This window comes from Poecile atricapillus, chromosome 3 (genome assembly GCF_030490865.1).
Source record: "Poecile atricapillus isolate bPoeAtr1 chromosome 3, bPoeAtr1.hap1, whole genome shotgun sequence".
In the NCBI taxonomy this organism is placed as follows: domain Eukaryota; kingdom Metazoa; phylum Chordata; class Aves; order Passeriformes; family Paridae; genus Poecile; species Poecile atricapillus.
The window spans coordinates 45,670,485-45,686,921 of NC_081251.1; the positions used below are offsets into that span (position 1 = coordinate 45,670,485).

The 16,437-nt window shown below is 42.7% G+C and overlaps 1 protein-coding gene across 6 annotated transcripts in view; it reads right to left on the reverse strand.

Annotated features, from left to right (window-relative positions):
- SESN1 (sestrin 1) overlaps positions 1 to 16,437 on the reverse strand; it is a 78,019-nt gene that overhangs the window by 9,513 nt on the left and 52,069 nt on the right. Inside the window, exon 1 of one of the 6 annotated variants that reach the window (XM_058836102.1) lies at positions 7,383 to 7,510. The exons of the other annotated variants lie outside the window; for them this stretch is intronic. The gene's annotated coding sequence lies outside the window, so the exon portion shown is untranslated. Of the gene's footprint in view, positions 1 to 7,382; positions 7,511 to 16,437 lie in introns of those variants that run through there. 6 annotated transcript variants of the gene reach the window in all.

Sequence of the window (16,437 nt, forward strand, 5' to 3'; positions counted from 1 at the left end):
ACACCACCTCAGCATTTAGTTATAAACAGCTTTTTAGCTGTGGTTGCAAGAAAGAAAAGAGTTCTCCATTCAGAGCTGCGCTTATTTGGGTACTTGTGGTACTCTTGCACAGGCACTTATAGTAGTACTGTTTGTACAAATGCAAATCATTTTTTTATACAAGTGCTTTATAATTAGCTGTGCTTGTTTACAGCACACTGCCCCGCTCCAGCAACAAAAAGTTCAACAACAAAGGCCCTGTCAACCAAAGAAAACACACACAAATTTATATGCATGCACACACACACACACAAACACACTACAGCTTGGTTCACAGAAAATTCTTCATAAAGCATATTTTGGCAGGGTGTCCAGGACAAGGAGTTCCGAACATGCTGGCTGCTGTGTGGTTATGCCACTGATACAAAACGAGGCTGCTGTGTGTGTGTACATCCGCAGTTCGCCAGCACACAACACCCTGTGCATCTGTCAGGAAATGGAACAGCTGTAACCCTAATCAGATTTCTTTTTCCCAACCTCAAAGAGCACTTAAACTGCTGAAAGTACCTGATCTACATTTGGTTTCTTTTCAAGATAGGATAAAAAGCTATTCACATTTGCAGGAAGGAGGGAGGGGAGGGGAATTTGCTCCATCAGAACAGCAGCAGTCACATCCTTGCACCCACTTGTATGGATGTGTTGCCTTGCAGGTAAGGTGGAGGCTGGATAATCCTGGCAGTTCACTACTTGTCCTCTCCTTCAGCTGGATGAGGCTTTCTGACAGGCCTGTGGCACCCTGGGCCTTTCCTGCAGCCAAGGAGCAAATACAAAGAAGACTTGGGTGCCTTTGTGCCCTGCCCATTAACACTCTTCCCTTTGGAAGGGAGGGAGTCATGTATTCCAGGGCAGTCTCTCTGTTTAGCACAGAGCAGCCCCCTGAGAAGGCAAAGCAGGTTCCAGCGGGCAGGTACCAAAGCAGGACATGGCTTCACCTCACCCATGCCCCCCATGCCATCACTGCATCTCTGCTATGGGTGTGGCACTCACTGCAAACCAGCTCTCCTGAGGGGGTTACTCCCCAGTGAGCAGCTTGGCTTCCTCAGAAGATGGGAGCCCTGCCAGCTGATGGCATGGCATTCATAAAGATGGAGAGAGACCTGGGATTAAAGCTGAGGATGGAGCTGAGTTCTAAACACTAGGCATTATATAAACTAATGGTTTGGGCTCCTTACCTGTGCACTCTCTGCCAATCACCTTTTAGAACACATCCACTGCCTCTGTTCCACAGCCAAACCCATCCATTTTGTGATGATACCAACTTTGTCCAGGTTCTCAAGCAGGTTTAGATGACTAAATACCATGCACTGAGCCAGTTCAGGCCACACAGGGGCACAGGAGCACCTTCAGCTGGTTTAGGCCTCAAGAGCAGATGATGCCCCAAGAGCTGCCTGCCAAATGCAGTTGTTAACTTTGCCACATTTTCCTCACATAGGTAAAGGCTGTTACAACCATGCAATACTGGTTGCACTCACTACTGCACTTTTTGTCTTTAGCTGAGGTTTCTATCTGCAGTACAGAGTTCACTGTACGAGAAGCAATTTTATTAATCAGTTACTGTTTCCTGAACTTTCCCCTAAGATTAAAAAACAGCTTCAGAGAGCTGGAAACAATGAGTGAAGGCCTAAGTGGCAACTACCAAACTCTTCAGACTCTGTCAGTCTCCTTAAATCCTAAAGTCAGATGCCTTCATTTCTCAAGTCTTACTTGGATAAAGTAAGGCCAAAGTGCACCTCTTATAAATAGTCTTTTCACTTTTTCCCCTCAGTGTAGCTTTTTCCTGCTATGGGTCCCAACATACCCAAGCAAATTTTGCCCATCAGCCAAGTAATGCCACGTGTAGGATGGAATTTATCAGCATCTCTCTTTAAAACTTCAGCTGAGCTTCTTATCTTGGCTATAACTACACTAGAGAAACATCTTATAGCCAAACAACAGCAAGTGAAAAGAGAGATCATTTAAATTGTAAGCAGCATTTAATTTAGCAGATGTCTGCAGTTTGCCAGATCAAGCCCTCCAAGAAAAATATATTGAAGTTTAATTCTTGAACAACTGTTTTCCAATCTTTCCTTTCCCCAAAACAGTCAGAGGAAGGAAAACCCCCCACACTCAGATTTAAGAACCTGAGATCAACAGACTGCTAAAGTATTTTGCCTCACAATCTAAAATACATCACAATCAATATATGTCTGTTTTTTAAAGCATACAGAGGTCAATTACACAGGTACACGCAACAGGTTTTATTACTCAACTATCCAAACGCTCACTGCAAAGTGACTTACGAGGTTTTTTTAATGATTAAATAAGTTGCTTTGTTTTCCATCAGGAGAGGGATCATCCCCCTGGGATCATGGCACCAGCCTAGTACTTGAGAAGCCTGGGGTCAAGGCTCTGTTGTGACAGAGACATAACAAAGGATTTGTGAAGATGAGCCTGTTTCCCATCTGCAAAATGGGGGTTTCTTCCAGAGGGTCCTGAGAACAGAAGCAACTTGCCATGAGGTGCATGCTTAACAGAGTTATGAGAGTTGTGTTAAATCTGGCCCATTTTTTGAAAAAAGTTTTGAAAACTTTTTCTTCAGTTACAAGCTATGGCAGACCTTTTAAAAACTATTTTCCTCTCTTTTTCGGAAGCAGCATTTAATCAAGTTCTCCTAGTACTTCAGAAATAGCTGTGTGCTTCCAGCATCCCAGCATTTCAAATACTCGATAGCACGGTAATAATTCTCAAAACAGTCCTAGTAAATCTCTCCTTTGTCCTAAGCATATTTCTATGCTTCATGATATCCTCCACTAAACCTCCATCTTCCAAATACACTCAGGGAGCAACACTCCCCCTCAAAGGCAACACCTGCATCCTGACCAGACACACTACTACATCTCTCTCCTGCACCTTTCTCTTAAAGCACCATCTCACCTGCAGCACCAACAAGCACTTGGTGTTTGTAGTTGACAAGCAGCACCTGGAAAAAAGCCTGTATTCCTTTTGGTTATTCCAAAAGTGTAAGCAACTTTCATGCCATTCCAGGCCACCAAATTGCACACCAAAGTGACCTACTTAGTGACACATTCTCTGCATCAGCCTTCTCCTGGCTCCTTTCCTCCTGCTGTTTTCAACCTCACCACACCACTTTCATTCAGTCTAGAAACTCTGCAGCTGAATGCAGCTCAAAGCTCAGCAGAAAGCCAACCACAACTGAGGCTTTCGGTGCAAATAAATAATAACAATAACGATGATGATGATGCATCAGACGCACTCCATCTTCAAAGCCAGAACATAAAACTCAGGTGGCTGCAAAGCTGAGCACCAAGGGTGGAACAGATTTCACCCTCAATACCCAGAAGCTCAAGCTAATGGAAGGAGGTGGGCCTTGCTGGATGGCAATCCACTTCACTGCTCACCTTCCAGACACACTTTGACAGAAAAGCAAGACTTTAGCCATGTAAATGTTGTATGGCTGTGTTGACAGAGGCAACCTCAAAAAACACAGAAAAGCCTCCTCTTCCCCCTTATGTAATGTAACTTGTAGTTCTGTACAGCCACTATTATTATTTCCATGGGAACTGTGCTCACCAGGTACCTATCGTTTCTCAATCTACGCATCACTCACCACTGCCATTATCAGCCCAGCATCATATCTCATGAATTTAGATAATGCAAGATTTCCTGTGAGGTAGAACAAATACATTATGTCCCATCTATAAGAAAAAAATCCCTGAGAATTGAAAAAGCTACACATCTTAAGAGAAGCTGCTACAGAAGACTGGTGGCTTGAGCTCAGATCTCAAGTCACAGGCTAATGCCCTAATCATCAGACTGTGTGCCTGTTCAGAGACTTCTCAAGCAGGAAATGCTTTATGCAAATTGACACCAAGAAACAACACTGCAGAGCTGAGACAGAAAAGTTAATGAGACAAGTCTGCAAGCTTAATTATATACTTCCCAGTTACCACTCACTCTGACCAGTCTGGCTCACTTAGCACATCCAATTCCACAAGGACAACCAGACTAAAAGTCTGTACTGCCTGCACCTACATGCTGCATGGAAGACCACTCTAAAGCCTCAAACATGTGTAAACTCACACAACTTAAGAGCTTTTGTGTATCTTACAGCTGTTGATCCAGCCCAGTTTTTAAGGAACATAATTCCTGTCAAATTTATGTAAAAGCCTGAGATAAAAAATTGAACTGTGTAGAAGTTTGTAAATACTTAGAAGTACAACACATATTACCTGTGCTATTAATAGGACATCATCTGCTTTGGTTCTGAATCTCTAAAATGTACGTTTAAAAAAAAAAAAAAAAGCCACAGTCTAAGCAGACACCCAGTATCAGAAATTTCACCTAGAAACACTGGAAACAGAACTAAGCTACAAGCCAGGTCACAGAGCCTCTGGAACAGGAACAGATATCTAACCTAAGCTACAGTTCTTCCTCCACTGTATGGCTAAAATGCTTTTCCAGATCCTTGTTGGTCTCTCACTACTGGCCCCCTGCAGCTAAAGCTCTGTCCCTTTATCACAAAACCTCTCCTAAAACTCAATGGTAGTTTTGTCCAATGAATCTCGGGACTGTTACCAGAATGCTAACTTTCAGTCATTCAGGACTGATGAGCCATGATCCACGATGCTCACTCAGACTGCTTCCCTGGTGTTAGCACAGTGAGTCATTTTGCTCCCATCAAGTAGAGGCAGTACCACTATCAAGTCTACCAGATTTGTATCTACCAGAAAGACTTACTTACATACTTATGCCTTCTCTAAATGGCAAAGGGAACATTTTATCATAGACAAGCCACAGGCAAAGTAAAATTATAATTATCAATTTACTTCATTAAACTAAATTTAAATTAACATCTTTATCTGAATAATCTATGTCCTGATTAAGCACTAAGTGCTGCTAGATTCAAACAAAATTATATGAAAATCACACCCCATAATACAATATAAAACAATCTGGCAAAGAACAGAGAGGGAAATGAGATTGAGGTGAATTTTTTGGAGGTAACATTTTCCTAGACAACCAGTCATCATTTTACATAATCTAAGTGCTTTCCAACCCAAGCTTAGGGTTAAGAAAGGCACAACGAGCTTTGAGTTAAAAACTCTTCAACACAATCTCCTGAAAATTCGGCTTAGTATAATATGATGAGCATTTGAAGCATGGGTATTAAAAATACCCATTTAGGGCTTTGTAAGTTTATAGGATGGAATGTCCCTAAGCATGTAAGTGTCCAAGAAGGTTGTGCTGCATTTCCAAGGGAGACTTGGCACTTACCAGTCTAAGAGGCTTCATGCTGCTGCTGCTGTGCTCTCTGTGAACTGTCTGGTTCCTACTTCCCTTTTAAAGGCCACCAAGCAAAACCTCTCTGGTGGTGACACTGAGGCTACAAATGGCGTTTCCATGTTTAGGAAGTTAACATGAGGGCTGGCACAACTGGCCCCACAGGACAAGCTGTCCCCAAGCTGATACATACTCAGCTTAAAAACTGTATTTTCAGTTCTGCTAAATACAGTAGCTACTGTAGTTTCCATACTCGACAGAAAACTTTTAGGAAGGAGGGAATTAGGAACAAAGAGTGGTGATTCAATATACTTCTTTTCCTACACACAGAGAAATCCTACATCTTCTCTAAATATGGGGCTATGCAGAGCTGGCAGTTTTTCCTATTTCATGTTTATTTAATCCCAAAGGAGCTGTAATTGCTGTGGCTTTCCCAAATAAACCATGATTTACCTTAAAAATGACAGAAAAAAATGATCCTAGAAATGCTCATGTACTTTACATTTTTGCACTGGTACCATTTGCTGGGTATGTCAGACTGCCATTCAGCTGAAGCAATAGACATGTCTGCACTTGTACGGATTTAAAGAACTGGGAACAAGTACTCCCCCTCTGTTACAAAGCACTTTGTTACACAGACCTACCACTCTTCACTGGAATTAGAGCATGGCAAATGCTGAACTGTTCCTCTTTCATATAGAGCATGTTATTCTTACATGAATTTAAGGACATAAATTACTTTAATTTCATTATAATTTTGCTTAATGTCTCAAAGTCCTTTGAAATACCCGATTTTAAAAACATCCCCATCTAGTTTCTGTGACTTGACTCAAGACAGAACTCAAGGCAAGAGAGAGTGTGTTCAAGATCACACACCTCATTCACAATGGCTGGAATAAAAGCAAAGCCCAGACTCCTCTGTCTCCATCTCTAGCACTTCTTCTCTGGTCGTTTTCTAAGACTGAGCAGAACAAGCAGGTCCAACTGCAGCAGTCTCAAGGTGCCTGCCTATGTGCTACCTACTCTTCCTCAGCATTAACAGCTCTTCCTGAAGTGGTTTTGTGACACAATTGCCTAGAGTCCACAACCCAATTTACTTTTGATATGAGCTCACTGAAACTGAGGCTGAGTTTCAATGATTAGTGCCTAGCGTTTTTTATATGGCACTTCAGTAATGAAAAAGAAAGCATTAAAAGGCAAAGGATTTCGAATGAATGCCTGCAATTTCCCTGCTGTAAACACTATTTAGATAGCAATAAATTTGTGACACAGAAGGAAACAGTCTAAATATGACAGTAACTGTTTGCACTACATAGACTGTAGTGCTGGATTAACGCAAAGCATATATCCATATATATATGTATCTATACGTATCCATGAAGTACAGGATTACTCTAAATCAGAAAATACAAAACAGGTTCTAAGGCATCCCACAGCAGTTCTGAGGATTTAAAAATTTCCTTTAAAAGAAGACTCTTAAAGTTGGTGATAGTAAGAAATTATATGACAGATCCAAATCAGCAGGTTTATTCCTGCCTAAAATAATATTCTTGACTTGCGTTTGTTTACAATTACAACCCGCTCTTCTCCATGAGAAACACAAGCCCAGCCTTACAGTTGCAAAAGGATAATCCAAATCTATGCAAGAACGACGTAAACGCCGAGCAATTCCGAGGCAAAAACCACCTGGACGAGCCCGAGAACTCCGCAGAGGCACCCGGTTACCACACACACCAGGAATAAGCTCTGCTGGGACCGCGGGCGTCGCGGAGGATAGCGCCAGCATCTGCACTGTCACCGCAGGCAGCAGCTGCTTATCCCTCGGCTGAACAGGACCTGCGAACCCCCGAACGACACCCTCCGAGCGAGGAGCCCGCAAGGAAACGCCGCTGCCCCCTCCACAGTCCCTCGGATGATCCGCGGGGGGCTGCCCGGGTCCCCGCCCCTCCTTCCAGCAGGGATTTCTCTGAGGGATGCGCCCGGGGAAAGAGACCCCCGTCCCTGGGTGGGGGCTCAGCGCCGCGGGGACAGGCGGCGGGGGCACCCCGGCCACCCGCGAGTACCTGGTGCTGCCGGCCCGGCCTCGCCACCGTCGGCCCAGCGCTGCGGGGCTGGGGCCGGGCTCGCCGCTCTCTGAGCCCCGCTGGGCTCTACCCCAGAGCCGCGGGGCGGTGCCAGCCCCGTCCCGCCCGCCCGCCGCAGGGGCGGAGCGGCGGCCGCGGCGCTGCCCCGCCGGGCACCGGAGCTCGCCGAGACCCCGCGGCTGCTCCCAGTGCCCGGGAGCGGCACCACATGCCCCCGGCAGGGGCACAAGAGACGGCAGCCCCCGCTCAGTCCATCCCAGCCCGGCAGGACAGCCCCGAGCTCCGGACCCCTTCGGCTCCGTTCCGCTCTCCTCCCCGGTACAGAGACGCTCCTTGGACAATGCTTTCCGCCCCTCTCTCCTGTTCCTTGTGCAAGAGTTTCTACCTTGTCTTTAAGCAACAAAATAATTACGGCTTTTAAACCGAGAAATCGCAGGAGCTTCACATTTTGCAGATATTTGTGTGACTAAGTGCGCTGCTGCTGCAGAAATCTGGCCTCCTGCCTATTCCCAAGATCATAACAGTCCTGGGCAAACATATGTTTTGCAATCGTATCAGCAAAACACTCGGCCTTTGTTTGCAGCAGGCTGTGCTGCGCCTGCCGACCCCCCAGGGCTGTAAACTCTGCCAGATGCCTTGCATCTCCCACCTCTTTTGGTCTGGGATTTTAAGTCATCAGTTATTTCAATAGAAACAAGTCCTTGAGCTGGCCCATGTGATTTTTACTTCTTTTTTCTTTCACAACAATGTAAGATTTATAAAGCTACATTCTGTTAGATAATTTTCCTTCAAATGATTTGAATTAAAATAAAATATAGCAGTACCCAAGAGATCTTCTGTTGCAGTTTTCATGGGAGAAGGGCCAGGACAGCTCTGAACCCCTAAACATACTCACCTGGGGGACGAAGGCTGCCTACAAGTTCAGGCTGTGCGGTTTTGAGCTGTACCAAGTTATCTTCACAACCAAGCAGGGAAATTCCATGACACTGAACTTTACACTTCTGTTAAATGTAAAACTGAACACTGCAAAATTGCTCACAGGCTGTTCCTGTTATCAAACCTAGCAGCTAAATGCAGAAAACACTGAGGACAGTGCTGCCAGGGGAACATGGCAACATGATGCAAGACAACAGTTCTGCACATCTCTACCTCTTAAGCCTTAAAGGCTTTCTTTCCTCTCCAGTTTTCAAATACCACCACACCTCTGGGTCATGAAATCAACGCTGGAGAACCAAGGGCTACTCTACTGCTAAAGGCTTAGCAGCAGTTATAAGGTTAAATTACCTAGAGATGCCCAAATACCACAGCTCCATCCTTATTTGGGGCCTTGCCTTGAAGCTGGTTTCCCCGAAAGAAACTGAGTGTCTTTACCTTCTTGCACTTTATAAAATGCTCAGCAGAAGCATGGAGAAAGAATAATGCAATACTGGCAAGGAAGATTACATTCTGTGAGATAATAAAATAAACTAATGAAGAACAGTGTTTAATTCCCACTGCTTACTTCAGGCCAAAGTATAAGAAAAAGCTGGCATGGGCTCCTCTTTCAACACAGGCAAAGAACTGGCTCACACTCAGAAAAACTATTGAAAGGGAGGGTAATTACCTGAAAGCTGAAATGCAAGAAGAAGCATAAGAAGTCTCCCTGGATGACAGATGAATGGTCGTCCCCTTCAATGAATTTGTTAATACCCTTGGAAGAAGGGATGGGGGAGGAGGGGCAGCACTCTCTCAATTCCAAAGTGGTTTTGTCCCAATGTGGTCATTTGTACTGCCTGGGTATTTGTTAGGAAGCATGTTTATATTAACAGTTGTTCCTATACAAAGAACCTTGGCAGATACAGATTCTTTTCTGGCATCGACCAAGGGAAATTCTCTCTCTTTAAACAAGCAACTCAACAACAGAAGGTAGGAAATTGTATCGTGTTCTTCGCTTTCTCTGTCAGGAGAGATAGAGGCAGTGACAGCATGTCAGAAAAACTGTGTACAAAGGGGAAGAGGAAGTTGCACAGCCACAGCAAACAAATAATAATGGACTTAAAAGCTCTCCCATATGGTCAGAGTACACAAGCCCTTCTCAGGCCCCAGGTATGCCTCTGCCTTAGCAGAATCCCATCACCCCAGCTTGCTGCAAGCCCTTTCTGCGCCCCAGCCCACACTCAATATTTCCAAAGTGCAACTCCTGCAAACTGAAGAGCCCACACAAATCTAAGCCCACTGCTCATCTCTAAGTAAGTACACAGCTGCAGACTGAAATTATTCCTATTTGTGAGCTAGTATGACCAATTATGTGATCCTGAGAGAATATGGCACAGAGCTCACTTGGGTACTGATGAGTGCAAACTGCAGTACAGCCAGGCAACATGGGGACAGATCCATGGTTTGGTTTGCATAACTGGAGCGTTCCCCTGGGGAAACACAACGGTATGTTTGACCATGTATTGATGCAATTAAACAGAGATCTAGTGAAATGCTCCTACGGGAAAACACAACAACAGATGTTTAACATGAAAATATCAATAGATACCAAGTTCCTTTCACCTAGAAAGAGTGCATGAGATTTACTCAAAGCAAACACCACCTAAAGCATGGAAGCATATTCCTTCATAGAAAGCACATCCATAGAAGTTGGCATTTAACATCTGTGCATGCTAAGTTATCCGAAGTGTAATTTTTCCTTATTGCTACATTTAAAGAAAAGTCCTGGGGAAGCTAAAATGATACCAACCAGCTACAAGTATGAAAAGCCTGATCCTGCAAACAAAAATATCTGCATTTTGCTGCTTTAAGTTGAAACAGTTCTGTTTCAGTCCAATAGGGCAACATTTTGAGTCATGTTCAGAACAAACATATTACTCCAAAGAACTGGCAAACCTACATCTTAAATTCTTTCCACAGAAAAGCCATCCAGGCAGGAGCACTTGAAATGCCTGTTACTGCAATGCCCTGGACATCAAATCAGTATCTTGGAGGATGATCAGATGATTCTGAGGAACAAGTAAAACAAGGTAATTCTTTGGGGCTCTAAGCTGATTTGTATTAGTTTTAGCTCCACCTAACATGGTGCCTTAATGAAGTCACCAGGTGTTTCAGCAAAGACTAAGCAGTCCCACACCAGCCTCTATAAACATTTCCCTGTGGATTCCTCTCGTTCCTTGCCACTACCCTTTTCATAACAAATTTCATATGTGTCTATTAATCTCTTCTATCCCTTGATTATACATTTGTTATTTCTCAAACACCAAAAATCTTTATCATGATAACAATATGGCACAGCAATCAAACCATTCATTAGAGTGATGGAAGATTCTAAATTAAATAGAAGAACATACCATTGTACCATGCAAGTAAGAAAAAAAAAAAAGGCCAGTATTTGAAAGCATTCCTCTTGATTAAACCTTAATCTGATTGTCAGGCTTCAAAAAAAATCATTCTATTATTAGAATTGGTACACAGTTCTAGGGAGGAGAATAAACTGTATTCTTTGTACGATCTAAATTCTTGCTGTATGTGTCAAAAAGGATCAACCCTTTAGGAATGTCACTACACCTGATACTTTTATAATAATAACAAAAACAAGTTGTTTATTAGCATGGAGGGCTGACAATTGGCCACATCAGGAGATAAGTTTAGACCAATATACAGAAGCCCTCCTTTTGTAGTCTTTAGGATTGTAAAGCTGGCTAAGACCAAACATTTTATCCTATTCATACATTAGATTTATTGTCTTCAAACCTTATCTGTCCTTGAAATGCTGGTTTTCTATTTCTAGACCCTGCTTAAATGCTGCTTTCTTAATGGCCACATCTTCAGCATTAATGGACAAATGACTTGAAAGTGATCATGCTGGTTTGTGAGCAATTATAAATCAGGTCATTCCTAGCCCACTGTATTTCCCATCAAAGTTCCATCTTTTCTCTCAGAGCTACAAGAGGTTGTGAGACTCCTTTGTTTCACCTGAGCTGTTCTCACAATTGACTGACTTGAACTCACCAAGCTTCAAGAATGCCAGTGGTTTTATTTGTTTCCTGAACTATTTGGTTCATCCCTTAGGACTCTTACTGCCCCCAGAGTCCTTCTTCTGGTAATTTCTGCCTTTAAGATTTCTACAGCTCACTCCCACCTCTAAACCACAAGTTGTTTTGTTTTTACTGTCAGTACAGCTTGTCCAAATTTAACATTCTGTTCTGCAGTTATTAGGTAGCAGAAGTACAAAGTTTAATTTAGGGAGCTATAAGAAGTTTAGATCTTGAGATTATTCATGCTTTGGCAAGGACACAAAATCAGAAGTATGGTTTCTAAGACTACTGCAACTAGGTAGATTAAAGATGCATATCTAAAGCTTAGAAGATTGAAAGAGTGTCTTATCAGATTATCCTTCCCCTTTTTTATGAGGGTATGCAGCTCTTCCTAGGCTGATAGAGAGCAGCTGAGCTACAGAAGTTGTTTGGTTAGCTGCCTGTGGGTCCTGCTGCTGCCATTCTGAAGTGGCCCTGGATTCACCCACCACATAAGAATAGTCAAGTTAACAACCCCGGACCCAGCTCTCCCAAAATCAAAGCTGTCAGGTAGCTTCAAAGCTGACCTTGGTATCCCACAGGTAACTTCTGAACTTTTGATGGCTAGAGGGTGTATAGAGAGGGGGTTGGCCAGCTGCAGATTGCAGATCTATCACCACTCCCTGGGGAATGGAACATCTGCAGGCTGCCAGTCACTCTGCAGGCTGCCAGTCACTCTGCAGTCTCTCAATACTAAATAAGCATTAAGGTTAAACAAAACTAGTTTAACCTTAGTAAAAGAGTGTATTTGGAGTTCAGACAAGAAAAATAAAACTTAGCTCACAGCTTTCTAGAACTGGTTTGGCCTAAATAGGTCACCTCTCTTTCCTTTAGTAGCAAACTCCTGGGTCACGCCAATGCCAAACATATTTCACAGCTCCTTGGAGCTGGGATACATTCTACCATTTCATACTGGTGTCCCCTCCCTCCAAGATGAATACTGAAAAGAGATGATTATCATGTGTCCACTGAGTGAAAATTCTCCCTTGGGAACCACCTGCAACTCCTAATCCTCATGACTGATTCAGTGAAGAGCAATGAGACAATTCAGTACCTTACTTGCTATGCTGCCTGGAATGCTGTCTGACCCTGCCTCACCACCATCATGTAGAGATGCTCTTGGAAGGCCTGTCCTGCACAGATGGAAGTGTCCCTATCACCCACTGAGCAATCAACTGCCAATAAACCTTTCACACAATGCAAACATATATCTTCAAAGCAAGGGAAGGCCAGCTGAATCATCTCTGTGAGTTCAAGGCTTCTGTTTCATTGGGTCTTTTAACTGCATTTAACCTCAGAAATAATCTTAATATGAAAATAGAAGATAAAACAGCAAAATGCATCTCATTACTAGCTTCAGACAGAAATAAGACACAACATCAAGAACATGGGGAAAAAGGCCTTTAGGAGTACTGAAGTGTTACACTTGGCTTTTTAGAATTGGCTGAGACCATGACAGCAAGTGACCTGGAACTGCACTGCTGTGAGGTTACAGCAAGCGTGCAGGAAATGCAGAGTAAGTGTCCTGTAAAGAACTTGCATCTAAAATCTGCTCTCCTATTCCAGAACATACAGACTGCAACCCAAAAGTGCATTTTATCAGAAGCTTTATGCCATCTTTACTCCTAGGGGCTCAAGTGTGTTTCTAGAAAATTGCTTCATACTCGGACCTGAGGCTTGCGCCTGACTTGATTCCGCAGGTACAATATACAAAAAGCTTACTTTTGCAGGGCCTCCACCAAGGAACAAACTAGAAATTTATAAAATGCTTTCTCAAGAAGTCAAGTCAACCCTTAATCTCATATATATTCACTCTGCATTCAAAAACTAAGATATTTTTGTGTGTTTTCTTTTTGTGTGTGTGTGCTTTGTTGTTTTCTTTTAAAATAAATTCAATGTTTTCCCCACAAAACCACAAGTAACAAAAATGGAATATGACAAAATGTCATGCCATTTAGTGTACCTCAAGACTCAGCTATTTATCTGTAGCTTGATTTTACAGTGTGATAAATGAAGTGAAATAGTACTAAACTAATAATGTGAATTACTGCTAGAGATTCAGGAACCCTTCTGTCAGTAACTGCACTTTGGGGAACTGTTTTGTGGCTTTCTTCTTGCACTTGCCACTTTCAGACACATGCTCAGAGTGCCAAAGAGCAGAAGCCAGGAAAAAATTAAAAAAAAAAAAAAAATCAGTTATTTTATTTTCACTTTTCACAGTCTAGCTGTGTCCCACATAATGTACATTATTTTTCTGAGTTTGGGAATTTTGGAAAAACATCACAGTTTTTTATTAGGAAAAAATTCCAAATGACCATAAAGCTGTATTCCCTTTGCATTGTCTGTAATGACCTATCTTGTCAGGAGGGTTGCAAGTTCCTCTACTGAATCTCTTTCCTTATTTACTTAATATATGGAGCCTATTACAATACTATCATATAAAGTTTATCAGCTCCTTTAGACCAGTATCTTGGCAAAAAGTTAAGTACAAAAGTAAACAGCATCATCATAGAAGAGCAACCCACATCATTTATTTCATGGTAACCATTAAGAAAAGAGATCATCCTCTATATACTGTTCAACAACTGATTGTCACAAGCTAAGGAGATAACACCAGATCTGTCATTTTCATATCAGATCTGTTTCTTTTTGCTTTGGTACTCAGAGACAAACTCATTAAGACCTCTGCATGAGGAGAATCATAAAAAATACCCAGACAAATCATGCATTTCTTGTCATTTTTGGCAATTTTTATTAGTGTTTTGTTTAAATTCAGACAGCACGGTAACCGTCATTCTTCCTATTTTCAGAAGACATGGCTAAGATTTTTCAAACAAATCATTTTTCTGGCCTTTGCTTTCTAAATCAGAAGAACTAAGAAAAGCACTGCATTCCTGCTGATACAAACCCTAAAAGATCTGGCCTGTCTCCTGCTTAGGAATCGATATCATTTCCTACAATGGGTTTTACTCTTGCCACTTGCAGCAATGTGCCATTGCTTCCTCTTACAGTGAGTTAAGAGGTCACTGACACTCCATGTGGGTACACAGCAGGGAGCAGAAGCCTCCCAGCCCATCAGAAGCCACCCCTGCCCTGTGACCAGTGCCAGCCAACACCCGCTCTGATGAGCCCCAGCAAACTGCAGTGCCGCTGCCAACACGTGCTTCAAGGACACGGTACACGTGCCCCTGTTTAACACAGCACAACTTCCACATCCTTCTAAATCCTGGATAACTTCAGAGCTTGGAGAGCTCCCTCAAGGCCCCAGGGACAAACTGGCCTGGCACCAACCTCCTGCAGGACTATCCTCCTCCTGCTACCACTGCCACCTTGGCACTTTTCCACTGGCCACAAAGGCTTTGGGTCCCTGCAGGACAACTGTAAAGTCACAGGAGATTTCTGCAACTGAGCTGCTCAGGATCTGAATAAACCCACATACTCTTCTGGACTTTGTGACTGCAATTGCTGTCTGCAATAGTGTCATCTAAACCATGCAACTGTTAACACCTTCCCCCCTCTACCTTCTCAAATGCATATTTTGTAAGGCAAACACAAAATACATACAGCAGATATGCTGTAGGAGACAATGGTCTCAGATTTCCTAATCAGAATCAGTAGCATCTTGTAATCAAGCTACTATTGAAGTCTGATTAATAGCAATTTCCAAATGTAAAGTAAATAAAGTACAAGTACATAAATGAAAATGCACAAATACCATACTAAACATACACTTTTTTTTTTTTTTTTGCAAGATAGGATTAGAATAGGAGCTGATAAATATGGATATGAAGCTGTAAGTGTTCAAACACCTTCTCATTTTGTCAGTAAAGCTACAAATCCACACCTGTCCCTTTGCTCCGCACCAGCATGACAACTGCCCTCTGTACACTCAACAGGGATACCAAACAAGCAAAACAGAGCAGAAAACTTGGGCAGAACAGGATCACATTTTCACTACTGATGAAGATGCAACAATGATCACTGCAGCCTATAAAATAAATATTAGCAAAAAACTCTGCTTCATTTGCTAACTTGTCTATATTACTAACAACAGCAGAGATGATGACTTCTCTTTATCAGGGTACGTTTGTCATCTTCCTGAGAAGTCCTTCTCTTGAGAGAGACACAATTCATTCTGTTATTTTTGTAAATGTATATTTCATTCTAGTAACAAATTATAACTTAATGTGAAATGTGACTTGAAAGAAATTTACGTGTTCCATCACACTCCTCTGAAGCTGGTAGGGTGAGGCTAAACCAAATTTGGATTGTAGCAAACACGGGCCAGAGGCAAACTCTTTAGAGCTGCAGCAAATAAGGAGTTACTTGGCAAAGCATAGGTCTGGAAATGTCAAGGATCACTGCACAATGGCTAAAACATACAGGACAGACAAGTCCCAGAGAAATCATTTTGGTGAGCCTAGACCAGGGGTTCACAGTGAAACCAGGGTGAGGATCAGCATTAGGATTTGAACCACCAATGACAGGCAGAGCAGAATTCAGGCTTTGGGCAAAGGAATGAGAGAGAACTCCTTAGCATCATCTCTCTAGATTTAAACTTAAGCCTAGTGGAAGTCATTTTGCTAAAGCAAGGTGCTTGCATGTCCACAGCCAGCAGGTGAAATGTAGAACTAGTACATACCAGGAGCCAGAAAGGGAGGTTCAAATGTGGCAAATGAGAGGGCTCCCCGAGTCCCCTCTTGTAACAACAAGAGGCTGATTCTTTGCTCTGAATGAATAAACAAATAAAACCCTGTGTACCTGAATTCACACTGCAATATCATCTATATTCTTTCTTCCATGTGCAAGGGCCACATTTTCTACAATGAATTCTTTCTTGGGGCTATAGAACAATAAAGTAGCATTACACACACAGGCAGGCACTTATAGCTGTCCTGCTCTAATTATTTTGTTGAAATACAATCAAGACATTGCTGGGAGGGAATGTTTTAAACTGGAGTCAGTTGAGACTTCAGGTT